Below are 15,772 nucleotides of genomic sequence, written 5' to 3'. Positions count from 1 at the left end.
GCATCCATAACTACAAAAAGAAGAGTAATATTTGTACCAACTTCTCAGGATGATTGTGAAAATTTAATGAAATAACATATATAGCATATGGCCCTGAGTCAGACGCATGGTAAGCAATCAGGACATGAAAGCTGTTATTATTCTTCATGTATGAAGAATGGAGCTGGGGGCTAGACCAGAGTGACCTGACTCTCTAGCTTCTGCCACTGAGCTGGACTTTTGAGAATATAAATGGCCAACTCTGAGGAGGGGACACTACCTAGCAGACTAGCTGGGGCCTTAGGGGTGTCCTCCATGGTAGATCAGGGTTCCCCGTCCTTCCCATGGCCCCACCCAGACCTTCTTACCTCCATGCAACTGGACTCACCACTTTGAAAAAGCCACAGTGCAGTCCCCTCTTCACCCACAGTGGTGTGGGGAAAGGGAGCAGGTGCCAGTATCACACATCCAACCCAGGGCATGAGCCCAGGGACACCCAAGCCAGGTGTCTGCAGCTGCACTGTGCACCTGATGCCTCTACCGTCCTTCCATGCTCTGTGCTGCTGTAGCTGTCTACACTACAGTTGGCCCCTTGTTTGGCCAACATTTATAGCCATGGCTCCTTCTGTACCAGGGCCTGGCACCAGGTAGCCTGGGGGAGACTATATATACTGAAACACACCATCCTGGGGCAGTGTGATCATCACAGAAAGGCACAGACACAATGAGGTAGGGGCCACGACACTTCTCTCATGCCCCTGGAATGATCTGTGAAACCTAGAGAAGGGTTACACGAGTGACTCTGCAAATTTCAGAGCAGGAAGAGCTCCAACAGACTGAGGGGATGTGATTTTTTTTTTTTTTTTATTGAGACACAGTCTCACTTTGTCACCACCAATAGAGTGTTGTGGCATCATAGCTCACAGCAACCTCAAACTCTTGGGTTCGAGTGATTCTCTTGCCTGAGCCTCCCGAGAAGGTGGGACTACAGGCACCCACCACAACACCTAGCTATTTTTAGAGATGGTGTCTCACTCTTGCTCAGGCTGGTCTCCAACCTGGGAGCTCAGGCAATCCACCCGCCTCGGCCTCCCCAGAATGCTGGGATTACAGGTGTGAACCACCATGGGAAGTGATTTCATTAAAGTGTGGTCCAATTCTGTGGTCTTCAGAATTACCGAAAGAGATTGAGAAATGCAGGTTCCGGGACACCATCTCAGATCTGCTTCATCTCTGGACCTGGGCCCTGGGCGTCTTCATTCATCTGTAATATCAGTAAGGAGCATCTCCTACCCCAAGTGATTCCCCCCACCCCCCGCCTGAGACAGAGTCTCACAGCAACCTCAAACTTCTGCTCAAGAGATCCTTTTGCCTTAGCCTCCTGAGTAGCTGGGTCCACAGGAGCTACAACACTTGGCTAATTTTTCTATTTTAGAGACGGGGTCTCACGCTTGCTCAGGGTGGTCTCAAACTCCTGAGCTCAAGCAATCCACCTGCCCCAACCTCCCAAGGGGCTAGGATTACAGGTGTGAGCCACCGTGCCTGGCCCCCAAGTGATTTTAATGAACTCTAAACTTAGAGAATCACACTGATCTAGCCTAAAGCCCACATTGGGAGAAATGGGGAGAATGAAGCCAAGACAGGCAGCACGGTCCCATCCAAGGTCACACAACAATAGTAGCAGAGCCAGGGCCAGAACTAAAGCCCCCTGCCTCCCATGCCTTCTTCTCCACTCTACCCCGAAAGTGGTACCACGCTCTGTGCCTGCCCTCCTTTAGAATCCTTCTGGAACCATGCTCAGCCCCGGGCACCTAGGACAAGGGTACTCAATGTTTCAGTGACCAAACAAACTCACCTCAGCTAAGGCTATTCCTTCATAAAGTGACTGATATTTTTGTGTTTGTTTTTTTTTTTTAATTGACCAACTTATTGTCCTCCAGGGCCAGCATCTGTCCTACTGCCTTCCAAATAGCTGTCATTTGCTCTAGGGCTGGAGTAGCAAAAAGTTTTGCTCGGAGACAGCAGAACTGCAAGTCTCAGGAAGTCAGTCTTCAGCGGGTGCGGGATCACAGCTGTGTGGGAGGCGGTCTCAACCCCACAGCTGACTCTTCTAATTTCTCTGCTCTTACGCAGAACAATTAGAGGCTGTTCTTTGCCTGCTATTTTGATTTGTGAAGGATCCTTCCATTCCCAGAGGGGGCTGGGATGCTGGGAAGTGGGGTGATGAAGCTACTGTTGCTGGTCCAGGCAGGCTGAGTGGCCTGGCACTGATGGTGAGCTAGCTGAGCCCTAGCTCCCCTTCTCACAGGCCTCCTGTGTCCCCTGCGGCCAGACCCTGTCCTGCTCACCCCCTCAATCTCCCTCCTCCAGCCTCCAAACAAATCATGCTGCTTTCCTGCTCTCAACGCCCCCACCCCCGTAACTCCCCAAAGTTCTGTCTTCCACAGCTAGCCCGATGTCTCTGGGGCGTCAGCTCCCAGTTCCTGCCCCTCGAGTGACATGCTCTTGCCATAGACTGGCCTCTTTGCTGATCCTTGGACACGTCAAGCCCACTCTTACCTCCTCGACTCAGGGTCTCTGAACTTGCTATTCTCTCTGCTTGGAACCCTTGTTTCCCCCAATTTTGCACAACTTGCTCCTTTGCTTCATTCAGGACTCTATTCCAACATCACCTCCTCAAAGAAGCCCTCCCTGACTGCCCCTATCTATAGTATCTCTGTCTCTTTAAGCTGCTTCATTCCTCATTATAGCACAAACCATTGCCTGATTCATATTAATCTTCTTTTCTGTCCATTTGGCTCTCTTGCCCATGTAAGCTCCCTGAAGACAGAGGACTGGCTCAATGATGCTCCCCGCCAGGCCTATCAATAGTGGCTGGCAAAAAAGCAGGCTCTCAGCAGACATCTGTGGTGTGAATGTCTTAATTCAGGCCCTGTCAGCTCTCACCAGGACCCTGCAGCAGCCTCTCCTCCCCCCAAATTCATCACCCACGTAAGTAAGGGGGCTCACTCTAAAAGGCAGATTTAGGGCAGGGCTCGGTGGCTAACAACTGTAAGCACTCTGGGAGGCCGAGGCAGGTGGATTGCCTAAGCTCAGGATTTTGAGACCAGCCTGAGCAAGAGCAAGACCGTGTCTCTGCTAAAAATAGAAAATCTAACCGGGCGTTGTGGTAGGTACCTGTAGTCCCAGAGGATTGCTTGAGCCCAAGAGTTTGAGGTTGCTGTGAGCTATGACACCACAGCCCTCTACCCAGGGTGACAGAGTGAGACTCTGTCTCAATCAATCAGTGAATAAAAGGCATATTTGTTTAGAACTCGCTTCTGCTGCCCTCTCTTCTACAGCTCCCCACTGTCCTCAGGATGGAAACCAGACTGGTCACACGGGCCTTCCATCAGGGTAGCATCCTTGTCCACAGTGCCTTCCACGTCCAGCCACATCAGTAGTCCCTCCAATGTTCTGCCTGGCATGCCCTGCCACCCTCCTGAGAGACAGCCACTGTAATGGTGTGGTGGGGATCCTTCCAAACTACTTATACGTCTATAGCTTTTTGGAAAATTATATTTCTGCCAATGCACTACAAATGGTGTGAAAAGTCATTCAGAGCCATAACAATAACAGCTGCCCCTCTACCCATCCTTCTTCAGGCACCCTTCTGCCCTGCTCTGCAGAGGCAACCCTTTTTAATGTTTTTAGCTGTTCTGGTGATTACCTCCATAATTCTAAAAAATATGCTTAAATGGCTATTTCTTTCTTCTTATTTTTTATTATCAATTTTTTGAGACAGAGTCTCCCTCTGTCTCTCTGGATAGAGTGCCATGGTGTCATGGCTCACAGCAACCTCAGACTCCTGGGCTCAAGAGATCCCCTTGCCAGGTGGCTGAGTAACAGCTTCCCTGCAACTAGGCATGGTGAGTCTGGGGAGATAAGACTCCAGGCATCTCTGGCTGGTGGGATCTGCCTATAATCATCCCTTTGAGGATACAGGGAGTCATCAAGGGACTTCTGGACCCCAAGAGGAGGACAAAAACAGTGGAAAACTGGCAAGTGGTTGTGTGTGTTTGATCGACCTAATCCCGCCAGTAGCTGTAAGTACAAGCAGCAGTGAGCTGCAAACCGGAAAGGCCTTACCTGTGAACTGTTTCGGTGTTTTTGGACTTGGCACTCAGTTGAACTACCTTGGGGAGAGCTTGAACAGGAGTGTGGAGAACTTTGGGCGTTATCTAGGGCCCCAGACTGAGCCGCTGAGCCGGACGGAGCTAATAGTGTTTGGCTGTGGGCCACAGGGAGCCACTGGGAGAGAACCACCCCAGCAAGGTCCACCCTCAGGGTTGCAGAGCAAGGATTTGGCGTGAGCTAGTAACCTAGTGACTGAGCAGCCTAAAGGTGGGGACTGAGCTGCCTTACAGCCTTAACCCTCAGGGGCAGAGTGAGACTGGTTTTGGCACACTGGAGCCTTGGGCTGTTGCCCTGGGTAGAGTACCTTGGCGTCACAGCTTATAGCAACCTCAAACTCCTGGGCTTGGTGCTGCCCAGACCTCCATAAGAGCTGCACCGCTACCCGCGACCCGCCTCTGCCGGGCCTCCACATGCCCTGAGCAGGAACTGCGGGAGCCGCGCAACCCCGTGTCCTCCCTCATGTAACCTCCCTCCCTCCACACCAGCCCACTCATCTGGCCAGGGACTCTGGTAGCCGTGTGCCCTCCAGAGCCCTCCCTGCCTCTGCGCAGAGCCCTTCTCCTGGCCAGAGACTGTGGAAGACTTGGGCTCTCTGTGCCAAAGTCACTGGGCGCCAGGCACTCCCAGAACCATGCGCACCACCTCTCACACTGTTGCTGGATCCGGGTGTGTCACACTCCGGAGCTGCTTCCACAACCAGAACTCCCTGGCTGGGCCAGCCCCAGAGAAACTACACAGGGTCACTCCCTACAAAGATCCAGCAATAATAGAGTGATCCCGCTGGGGTCTTATCTTGGAGAGACACCTCCCCAAATCTGAGGATGGCCTGAGGCAATGGTGAAAAACAATCATGAGGCAAAATCAACAGAAAAACTTTGGCAATATGAATAATCAGAGTAGATCAACCGCCCCAAGGATCAATGGAGCAGACACAGCACAAGATCCCATGCACAAACAAATAGCTGAGATGTCAGAAATCGAATTAAGAATCTGGATAGCAAATAAGATCGAATTAGAATTCCAAGCAGTAACCCAAAAGATATCTCAAGAATTCAATGGATTCAAAGACCAAATGACCAAAGATTTTGACACATTGAGACAAGAAGTTGCAGCCCTCAAAGATCTGAGAAACACAGTAGAATCCCTCAGTAACAGAATGGAGCAAGCAGAAGAAAGGATTTCTGACATTGAAGACAAAGCTTTCGAATGCTCCCAAACTCTCAAAGAGTAAGAGAAATGGAGGGCAAAAACAGATCACTCTCTCAGAGAGCCCTAAGATAATTTGAAGAAAACCAATACTCGTCTTATAGGGATCCCGGAAAGCGATGAAGTGGCTTCACAAGGCACAGAGTCTATTCTCCATGAGATTATGAAGGAGAACTTTCCAGACATGCCAAGAGATTCTGAAATTCAGATAGCAGACAGTTTCAGAACTCCAGCACGACTCAACCCAAATAAGACATCCCCCAGACACATCATAATCAATTTCACTAAAGTTAATATGAAGGAGAAAATTCTGAAGCAGCCAGACGAAAAAAAAACATCACCTACAAGGGCAAGAATATTAGAATAACTGCAGATCTCTCTGCTGGAACCTTCCAAGCTAGAAGAGGATGGTCATCGACTTTTAATCTCCTAAAACAAAATAACTTTCAACACAGGATCCTGTACCCAGCTAAACTGAGTTTCATTTATGATGGAGAAATTAAATACTTCAATGACATTCACATATTGAAGAAATTTGCCATAACTAAACCAGCTCTCCAGGATATTCTCAGACCTATCCTCCATAAAGACCAGCAGAATCCCCCACCACAAAAGTAAACCCACCCAGAAAATTTTGATCAAATTCCAACTTCCACAGTCGCAAAAGGATTAGAAATGTCCACCAGACTCTCGAAAGGCTTATCAATATTCTCAATTAATGTGAATGGTTTAAATTGTCTTCTAAAGAGGCACAGGTTGGCTGACTGGATACGAAAACTCAAGCCAGATATCCGCTGCATACAAGAATCGCATCTTACATTAAAAGACAAATATAGACTCAAGGTGAAGGAATGGTCATCTATACTCCAGGCAAACGGAAAGCAGAAAAAAGCAGGTGTTGCAATCCTATTCGCAGACGCAATGGGCTTTAAACCAACCGAAATAAGGAAGGATAAGGATGGACACTTCAAATTTGTTAAAGGTAATACTCAATATGATGAGATTTCAATTATTAATATTTATGAACCCAACCAGAACACACCTCAATTTATAAGAGAAACTCTAACAGACATCAGCAACTTGATTTCCTCCAGTTCCATAGCAGTTGGAGATTTTAACACCCCTTTAGCATGCTGGATAAATCCTCCAAAAAGAAGCTAAGCAAAAAAATTTTAGATTTAAACTTAACCATTCAACATCTGGACTTAACAGACATCTACAGAACATTTCATCCCAACAAAACTGAATACACATTCTTCTCATCAGCCCATGGAACATACCCAGCAAATTTAAAAAAAATAGAAATTATTCCTTGCATCTTCTCAGACCATCATGGAATAAAAGTTGAACTCAATAACAACAGGAACCTGCATACCCATAAAAAACATGGAAGCTAAACAACCTTATGCTGAAGGATAGATGGGTTATAGACGAGATTAAGAAGGAAATCACCAAATTTTTGGAATAAAACAACAATCAATACACGAATTATCAGAACCTCTGGGATACTGCAAAGGCAGTCCTAAGAGGGAAATTTATAGCACTGCAAGCCTTCCTCAAGAAAACGGAAAGAGAGAAAGTTAATAACTTAATGGGACATGTCAGCAACTGGAGAAGGAAGAACCAAATATTTGGAAATAACCAAAATCAGAGCAGAATTAAATGAAATTGAAAACAAAAGAATTATACAACAGATCAATAAATCCAAAAGTTGGGTTTTTGAAAAAAATCAATAAAATAGATAAACCTTTGGCCAACCTAACCAGGAAAAAAAACAGTAAAATCTCTAATTTCATCAATCAGAAATGGTAAAGATGAAATAACAACAGACCCCTCAGAAATTCAAAAAATCCTTAACGAATACTACAAGAAACTCTATTCTCAGAAATATGAAAATCTGAAAGAAATTGACCAATATCTGGAAGGACGCCACCTACCAAGACTTAGCCAGAATGAAGTGGAAATGTTGAACAGGCCTATATATCAATTCTGAAATAGCATCAACTATACAAAATCTCCCTAAAAAGAAAAGCCCAGGACCAGATGGCTTTACGTCAGAATTCTACCAAACATTTAAAGAAGAACTGGTACCTAGATTACTAAACCTCTTCCAAAATATAGAAAAAGAAGGAATATTACCCAACACATTCTACGAAGCAAACATCACCTTGATCCCCAAACCAGGGAAAGACCCAACAAGAAAAGAAAATTATAGACCAATATCACTAATGAATACTGATGCAAACATACTCAATAAGATCCTAACAAACAGAATCCAACAACACATCAAAAAAATTATACACCACGACCAAGTGGGATTTATCCCAGGGTCTCAAGGCTGGTTCAATATACGTAAATCTATAAATGTAATTCATCACATAAACAAACTAAAAAATAAGGACCATATGATTCTTTCAATTGCTGCAGAAAAAGCTTTTGATAATATCCAGCAGCCCTTCATGATCAGAACACTTAAGAAAATTGGTATAGAAGGGACATTTCTTTTTTTTTTTTATTTTTTTTATTTTTTTTATTTTATTTTTTTTATTTTATTTGGCCGGGGCTGGGTTTGAACCCGCCACCTCCGGCATATGGGACCGGCGCCCTACCCGCTGAGCCACAGGTGCCGCCCGAAGGGACATTTCTTAAACTAATAGAGGCCATCTACAGCAAAACCACTGCCCATATTGTATTGAATAGAGTTAAATTGAAATCATTTCCACTTAGATCAGGAACCAGGCAAGGTTGCCCATTGTCTCCATTGCTCTTTAACATTGCAATGTAAGTTTTAGCCATTGCAATTAGGGAAGAAAAGGTGATGAAGGGTATCCACATAGGGTCAGAAGAGATCAAACTTTCACTCTTTGCAGATGATCTGATCATATATCTGGAAAACACTAGGGATTCTACTACAAAACTTTTAGAAGTGATCAAGGAATACAGCAATGTCTCGGGCTACAGAATCAACACCCATAAATCTGCAGCCTTTATATACACCAACAGTAACCAAGCTGAAAAAACAGTCAAGGAGTCTATTCCTTTCACAGCAGTGCCAAAGAAGATGAAATATTTGGGAGTATACCTAACAAAGAACGTGAAAGATCTCTACAAAGAGAACTATGAAACTTTAAGAAAAGAAATAGCTGAATGGGCGGCGCCTGTGGCTCAGTCGGTAGGGCGCCGGCCCCATATACCGAGGGTGGCGGGTTCAAGCCCAGCCCCGGCCAAACTGCAACCAAAAAATAGCCGGGCGTTGTGGCGGGCGCCTGTAGTCCCAGCTGCTCGGGAGGCTGAGGCAAGAGAATCGCTTAAGCCCAGGAGTTGGAGATTGCTGTGAGCTGTGTGAGGCCACGGCACTCTACCGAGGGCCATAAAGTGAGACTCTGTCTCTACAAAAAAAAAAAAAAAAAAAAAGAAATAGCTGAAGATGTTAACAAATGGAAAAACATACCATGCTCATGGCTGGGAAGAATCAACATTGTTAAAATGTCTATACTACCCAAAGCAATATACAATTTTAATGCATATTAAAGCTATTGTCATATTAAAAGATCCACTGTCATATTTTAAAGATCTTGAAAAAATAATACTTTGGGCGGCGCCTGTGGCTCAGTGAGTAGGGCGCCGGCCCCATATGCCGAGGGTGGCGGGTTCGAACCCAGCCCCGGCCAAACTGCAACAGAAAAATAGCAGGGCATTGTGGTGCGCGCCTGTAGTCCCAGCTGCTTGGGAGGCTGAGGCAAGTGAATCGCGTAAGCCCAAGAGTTAGAGGTTGCTGTGAGCCGTGTGATGCCATGGCACCCTACCCGAGGGCGGTACAGTGAGACTCTGTCTCTACAAAAAAAAAAAAAAAAAAGAAAAAATAATACTTCGTTTTATATGGAATCAGAGAAAACCTCGAATAGCCAAAATATTACTCAGCAATAAAAACAAAGCAGGAGGAATCACACTACCAGTCCTCAGACTGTACTATAAATCGATAGTGATCAAAACTGCATGGTACTGGCACAAAAACAGAGAAGTAGATATCTGAAACAGAATAGAGAACCAAGTGATGAATCCAGCTACTTACAGTTATTTGATCTTTGACAAGCTAATTAAAAACATTCAGTGGGGAAAAGATTCCCTATTTAACAAATGGTGCTGGGTGAACTGGCTGGCAACCTGTAGAAGATTGAAACTGGACCCACACCTTTCACCATTAACTAAGATAGACTCTCACTGGATCAGAGATTTAAACTTAAGACATGAAACTATGAAAATACTTGAAGAAAGTGCAGGGAAAACTCTAGAAGGAATCGGCCTGGGTGAATATTTTATGAGGAGGACTTCCCAGGCAATTGAAGCAGTATCAAAAATACACTACTGGGACCTGATCAAACTAAAAAGCTTCTGCACAGCCAAGAACATAGTATGTAAAGCAAGCAGACAGCCCTCAGAATGGGAGAAAATATTTACAGGTTATACCTCCAATAAAGGTCTAATAACCAGAATCCACAGAGAACTCAAACGTATTAGCAAGAAAAGAACATGTGATCCCATCTCAGGGTGGGCAAGGGACTTGAAGAGAAACTTCTCTAAAGAAGACAGACGCATGATCTACAAACACATGAAAAAAAGCTCATCATCCTTAATCATCAGAGAAATGCAAATCAAAACTACTTTGAGAAACCACCTAACCCCAGTAAGAGTAGCCCACATAACAAAATCCCAAAACCAGAGATGTTGGTGTGGATGTGGAGAAAAGGGCACACTTCTACACTGCTGGTGGGAATGCACATTAATACATGTTCCTTCTGGAAGGATGTTTGGAGAATACTTAGAGACCTAAAAATAGACCTGCCATTCGATCCTATAATTCCTCTACTAGGTTTATACCCAGAAGACCAAAAATCACAATATAACAAAGACATTTGTACCAGAATGTTTATTGCAGCCCAGTTCATAATTGTGCTAAGTCATGGAAGAAGCCCAAGTGCCCATTGACCCACGAATGGACTAGCAAACTGTGGTACATGTATGCCATGGAATATTATGCAGCCTTAAAGAAAAATGGAGACTTTACCTCTTTCATGTTTACATGAATGGAGCTGGAACATATTCTTCTTAGCAAAGTATGTCAGGAATGGAAGAAAAAGTATCCAATGTACTCAGCCCTACTATGAAGCTAAATTGTGGCTTTCACATGAAGGCTATAGCCCAACTATGGCGCAAGACTATGGGGAAGGGGCCAAGGAAGGGGAAGGGAAGGGGAAGGTTAGGGTGGAGGGAGGGTGATGGGTGGGGCCACACCTATGGTGCATCTTGGAATGGGTATAGGCGAAACTTACTAAAGGCAGAATACAAATGTTTACATACAATAACTAGGAAAATACCATAAAGGCTGCGTTGAACAGTTTGATGGGAATGTTTCAGATTGTATATGAAACCAGCACATTGTACCCCTTGATTGCACTAATGTACACAGCTATGATTTAACAATAAAAAAAAAAAAAGGAAAAGAAAATAGAATAGAGGTCCCCTTGCCTCCGCCTCCAGAGTAGCTGGGACTATAGGTACCCACCATGATGCCTAGTTGTTTTTTTTTTTTTTTGTGGAGACAGAGTCTCACTTTATCACCCTCGGTAGAGTGCCATGGCATCATACCAGCTCACAGCAACCTCCATCTCCTGGGTTTAGACGATTCCCTTGCCTCAGCCTCCCAAGTAGGTAGGACTACAGGCGCCACCACAACGCCTGGCTATTTTTTTGTTGCAGTTTGGCCAGGGCCAGGTTTGAACCTGCCACCCTGGATATATGGGGCCAGTGCCCTACCCGCTGAGCCACAGGTGCTGCCCTCTCACTAATTTTTCTATTTTTAGCAGAGACAGGGTTTCACTCTTGCTCACCCTGGTCTCAAACTCCTGAATTCAAGCAATCTACCTGCCTTAGTGTCCCAGAGGGCTAGGATTACAGGTGTGAGCCACCGCGCCTGGCCTTAAATGGCTATTTCTTGCTTTATCAATGTTAGAAGTATTATTTGGTTAAGCACAACTATGCAGCAGTTACAAACAATACCAAGTCCGTTCAATGTTTCCATGGCAATGATATTCCATAAGGCAATTTTAGGCTGCTTCACTTTTTGTTTTGTTTTGTTTTTTAAAGACAGAGTCTCACTCTGTCACCCAGGCTGCAGTGCAGAGGTGCAGTCACAACTCACTGCAACTTTGAACTCCTAGGCTCGATCTATTCTCCCACGACCAAATAGCTGGGACTACAGACACACACCACCAAGCTCGGCTAGTTTTTAAATTCTTTTTTTTATAGAGACAGTCCTGCTATATTGTTGAGGCTGGTCTTAAACTCCTGCACTCAAGCAATCCTCCTGCCTCAACCTCCCAAAGTGCTGTAATTACAGGCCTGAGCCACCATGCCTGGCCTCAGGCTGCTTCACTCTTACGGCTTTGCTATCTTAACCTAAGCCTTCCTTGATCATCACAGAGGGAGAAGAGCCAGCTGCAGGGTATTCTAAGCTTCAGTCCAGTGGCAACACATCACTTTCCCCCAAAGCTGACAGGCCAAAAGTAGTCATATGGCCATACCCAACCGAAAGGGGATGAGAAGTACAGTGTTCTATGTCCCCCACAGCAGGAAGACCTAGATATTAATGACACTAGTCATGTCCCCCACAACTCCCTGTTACAGTAGATTAGGATTAACTCTATATCAACCAACTCTTCTTCTCTCCGTCCTCCCAACATAGCTGTTTGTTAGTTTTAGAGATGGAGTGCGTTGCTGAAGCTACAGTGCAGTAGCTAATCATAGGCGAAATCAAGGCACAATACAGCCTCAAACTCCTGGCCTCAAGCAATCCTCCCACCTCAGCTTCCCAAGTAGCTAGGACTACAGTTGCACACCACCATGCCCCGCTCAGGATTTACATTCGTATGACCTTTAGATACTTTCCACTGTTGAGGCAAATAACATACCATAATTGCATTTATTTTTTAGTCCAGATGTATTATCTTCCTAGAGATAATAACCACCTCTATTTTTCCATTTGCTTAGTTCTGTGTACATATAGCTAAATCTCTGCAAACACTTCACCAGACCTGTAAGATGCCTATGCCATATAATTAGACAGCCTCTTAGTTCCCTCTGTTTTCCTAGTGATCTAGCTCCAGGACCCTTCTTCCTCCTTTTTCCATCTGGGACTGGCTGTCTTCTAGACCTGTTGCAGACCTATCCTCCTGTTAGAGCATCTGCTTACTTGCTTGCAAGTCTTCCTCTGTCTTGGTTCATGCCTTCATTTTGGTGGGGCGCATACCATGGTCACTTCCTGACTTTTACATAGGAGATAAAATTGTTACATCTTTACCTTGTCTGAAAATTTTTTCTTCTTATGCTGTCACTGAGGCTGGAGTGCAAGGGCATCATCATAGCTCACAGCAACCTCAAACTCCTGGACTCAAGGGATCCGATCCCCCAATCTCAGCTTCCCGAGTAGCTGGCACTACAGGCATGTGCCACCACACCCGATTAATTATTTTTAATTTTTTGTAGAGACAGGGTCTTGCTATGTTGACCAGTCTGGTCTTGAACTCCTGGAGCTGTCTGCAAGGCAGAGCCCAGAGCTCCCCACCTCACAAGCCTTTTGTGTCCCTTACAGCCACACCCTGTCCTGCAGGGCCCCTTGGTTTTCCTCTTCCAGCCCCAAGATAAATCATTCTGCTCTCCTGCTCACAACCCCCCGTGACTCCCCAAATTTCTGTGTTCCGCAAGCTGGCCCCGATGCCTCTTGGACCTCCTGCCTCAGCCTCCCAAAGTGCTAGGATTCTCCATGGGAGCCACTATGCTCAGCCTGAAAATGTCTTTCTTTTATCCTCTCTTCTGATTTCTTTGACTGTATATGTACTTCTGATGGAATTAATTTCCCATAAGAATGTTGAAGGCATGGCTCCCTCATCTTCAAGCTTCCAGTTACCACTGAAGTATCTGAAACAATTCTGATTCCTGCTGACTTATCAGTAATCTGTCCTCTCTACCTCTAGAACTTTTTTTTTGTACAGACAGAGTCTCACTTTATGGCCCTCGGTAGAGTGCCGTGGCATCACACAGCTCACAGCAACCTCCAACTCCTGGGCTTAAGCGATTCTCTTGCCTCAGCCTCCCGAGTAGCTGGGACTACAGGTGCCCGCCACAACGCCCGGCTATTTTTTGGTTGCAGTTCAGCCGAGGCTGGGTTTGAACCTGCCACCCTCGGTATATGGGGCCGGCGCCTTACCAACTGAGCCACAGGCACTGCCCTACCTCTAAAACTTTTAGGACCTTCTCTTCGTCTTTGGTAGCCTGACATTTTATGATGTTCTTTAGGGTGGTTTTTTTTTTTTTTTTTTTTTTCATTTTTATTGGGCCCTCTCAGGCTGAAGATCCATGCCCTTCTATATAAAATATTCTCACATCATTTTGTTTCATATTTCCTCTCCTCTGCTTTCTTTGGGATCCCTGGAAAATCCATTAATCAGATACTGGCCCTCCTCAATTGATCCTCTAACATTTTTATATTTTTTGTTACATCCTCTGGAAAATTTCCTTTTTATTGTCTCAGCCCTTCTACTTATGATTTTTCACTGTCACATTTTATTTTTCCCGTGCCTTTCTTTTTCTCTTATTATTCCTTTTTATTTAGCATTTATAGCCTCTTATTTAATGGACACAATATCTTCTCTTACCTCTTTGAGGATACTAATAATTTTTTTTTTTTTTGTAGCGTGGAGTCTCATTTTATTGCCCTTGGTAGAGTGCTGTGGTGTCACAGCTCACAGCAACTTCCAACTCCTGGGCTTAGGCGATTCTCTTGCCTCAGCCTCCCCAGTAGCTGGGACTACAGGTGCTCGCCTCAATGCCCGGCTATTTTTTTGTTGCAGTTCAGCCAGGGCCAGGTTTGAACCTGCCACCCTCAATATATGGGGCCCGCACCCTTCTCACTGAGCCACAGGTGCTGCCCCATAATTTTTTTTTTTTTTTTTTTTTTGTAGAGACAGAGTTTCACTTTATGGCCCTCGGTAGAGTGCCATGGCGTCACATAGCTCACGGCAACCTCCAACTCCTGGGCTTAGGCGATTCTCCTGCCTCAGCCTCCCTAGTAGCTGGGACTACAGGCGCCCGCCAGAACGCCAGGCTATTTTTTTGTTGCAGTTTGGCCAGGGCTGGGTTTGAACCCGCCACCCTTGGTATATGGGGCCGGCGCCCTGCTCACCGAGCCACAGGTGCCGCCCATAATTTTTGTTTTATATTTTGTTCTGCCGTCTGCATTGTCCGCCTGCTTCAGACAATTTTGTTTATTTATATGGTTTGGCTTCCTTCTTTTATCCTGGAGACTTCCTTCAAATATTAGGTGATACGTGACTAAAAGATGATCTTTCAGGGAAACACTAAATAACTAATTGGCAGCTTTGTGTGTGTGTGCGCACATGGGCATGTGTGCACATCAGTGTGGGGCCCTGACAACTGGTGGCCTTCACTGTAGGAGAACTGAGAGATGATCTGGCTTTTACACTGCGGTACAGATAAATATCAGTTTCTGTAAATCTCTTCCCTGGGGTCTTCAGAAAAGAATCTTTCCATCTCTTGCCGGGCCACACTTGTGGCCATCAAGATTCTGTTGGCAGAGCTAGAGAAAAGGGGGAGTGTCTCCCGTTTTTCATTGGGTATTTTCACTCTGACTTTTTCTATTTCTGTTGCCCTAAGTCCAGAATTCTTCCAGGTTAAAACCTTGCTCCCAGGTGGCACCTGTGGCTTAGTGAGTAGAGCGCCAGCCCCATATACTGAGGTTGGCGGGTTTGAACCCGGCCCTGGCCAAACTGCAACAAAAAAATAGCCAGGCATGGTGGGTGCCTTTAGTCCCAGCTACTCAGGAGGCTGAGGCAAGAGAATCACCTAAGCCCAAGAACTGGAGGTGCTGTGAGCTGTGACACCATGGCATGGTACCGGGGGAGACAAAGTGAGACTCTGTCTCTAAAAAAAAACCAAAACCTTGCTCCCTTGCAGATTGAAGGGACCTGGTTATGCAGAGCACAAGGGCTGGGGGCCTAAGGTCTCATTGCTCCCTCTGTAGACAATCATTCTCCTACCCCTGGTCTCAGTCCCACACCGCACCCCTGTTGTTACTCCTCCAAACATATGATGGAATGTTATTCAGCCTTGAAAAAGAAGGAAATTCTGACATTTGCGACAACATGGATGAACCTTAAGGATATTGTGCTAAGTAAAATCAGCCCATTACAAAAGGACAGATGTGGGCAGTGCCTATGGCTCAGTCGGTAAGACGCCGGCCCCATATACCGAGGGTGGCGGGTTCAAACCCGGCCCCGGCTGAACTGCAACCAAAAAATAGCTGGGCGTTGTGGCGGGCACCTGTAGTCCCAGCTGC

General features: G+C 45.7%; 1 protein-coding gene across 2 annotated transcripts in view; it reads right to left on the bottom strand.

Annotated features, from left to right (window-relative positions):
• Window positions 1–15,772, bottom strand: part of OPRD1 (opioid receptor delta 1) — a 44,395-nt gene that overhangs the window by 6,874 nt on the left and 21,749 nt on the right. The window lies entirely within an intron of this gene.

Source organism: Nycticebus coucang, chromosome 22 (genome assembly GCF_027406575.1).
Source record: "Nycticebus coucang isolate mNycCou1 chromosome 22, mNycCou1.pri, whole genome shotgun sequence".
NCBI lineage: Eukaryota > Metazoa > Chordata > Mammalia > Primates > Lorisidae > Nycticebus > Nycticebus coucang.
Note: the sequence above shows the minus strand (reverse complement) of the source record. Positions and strands in the feature narration are given on the sequence as shown.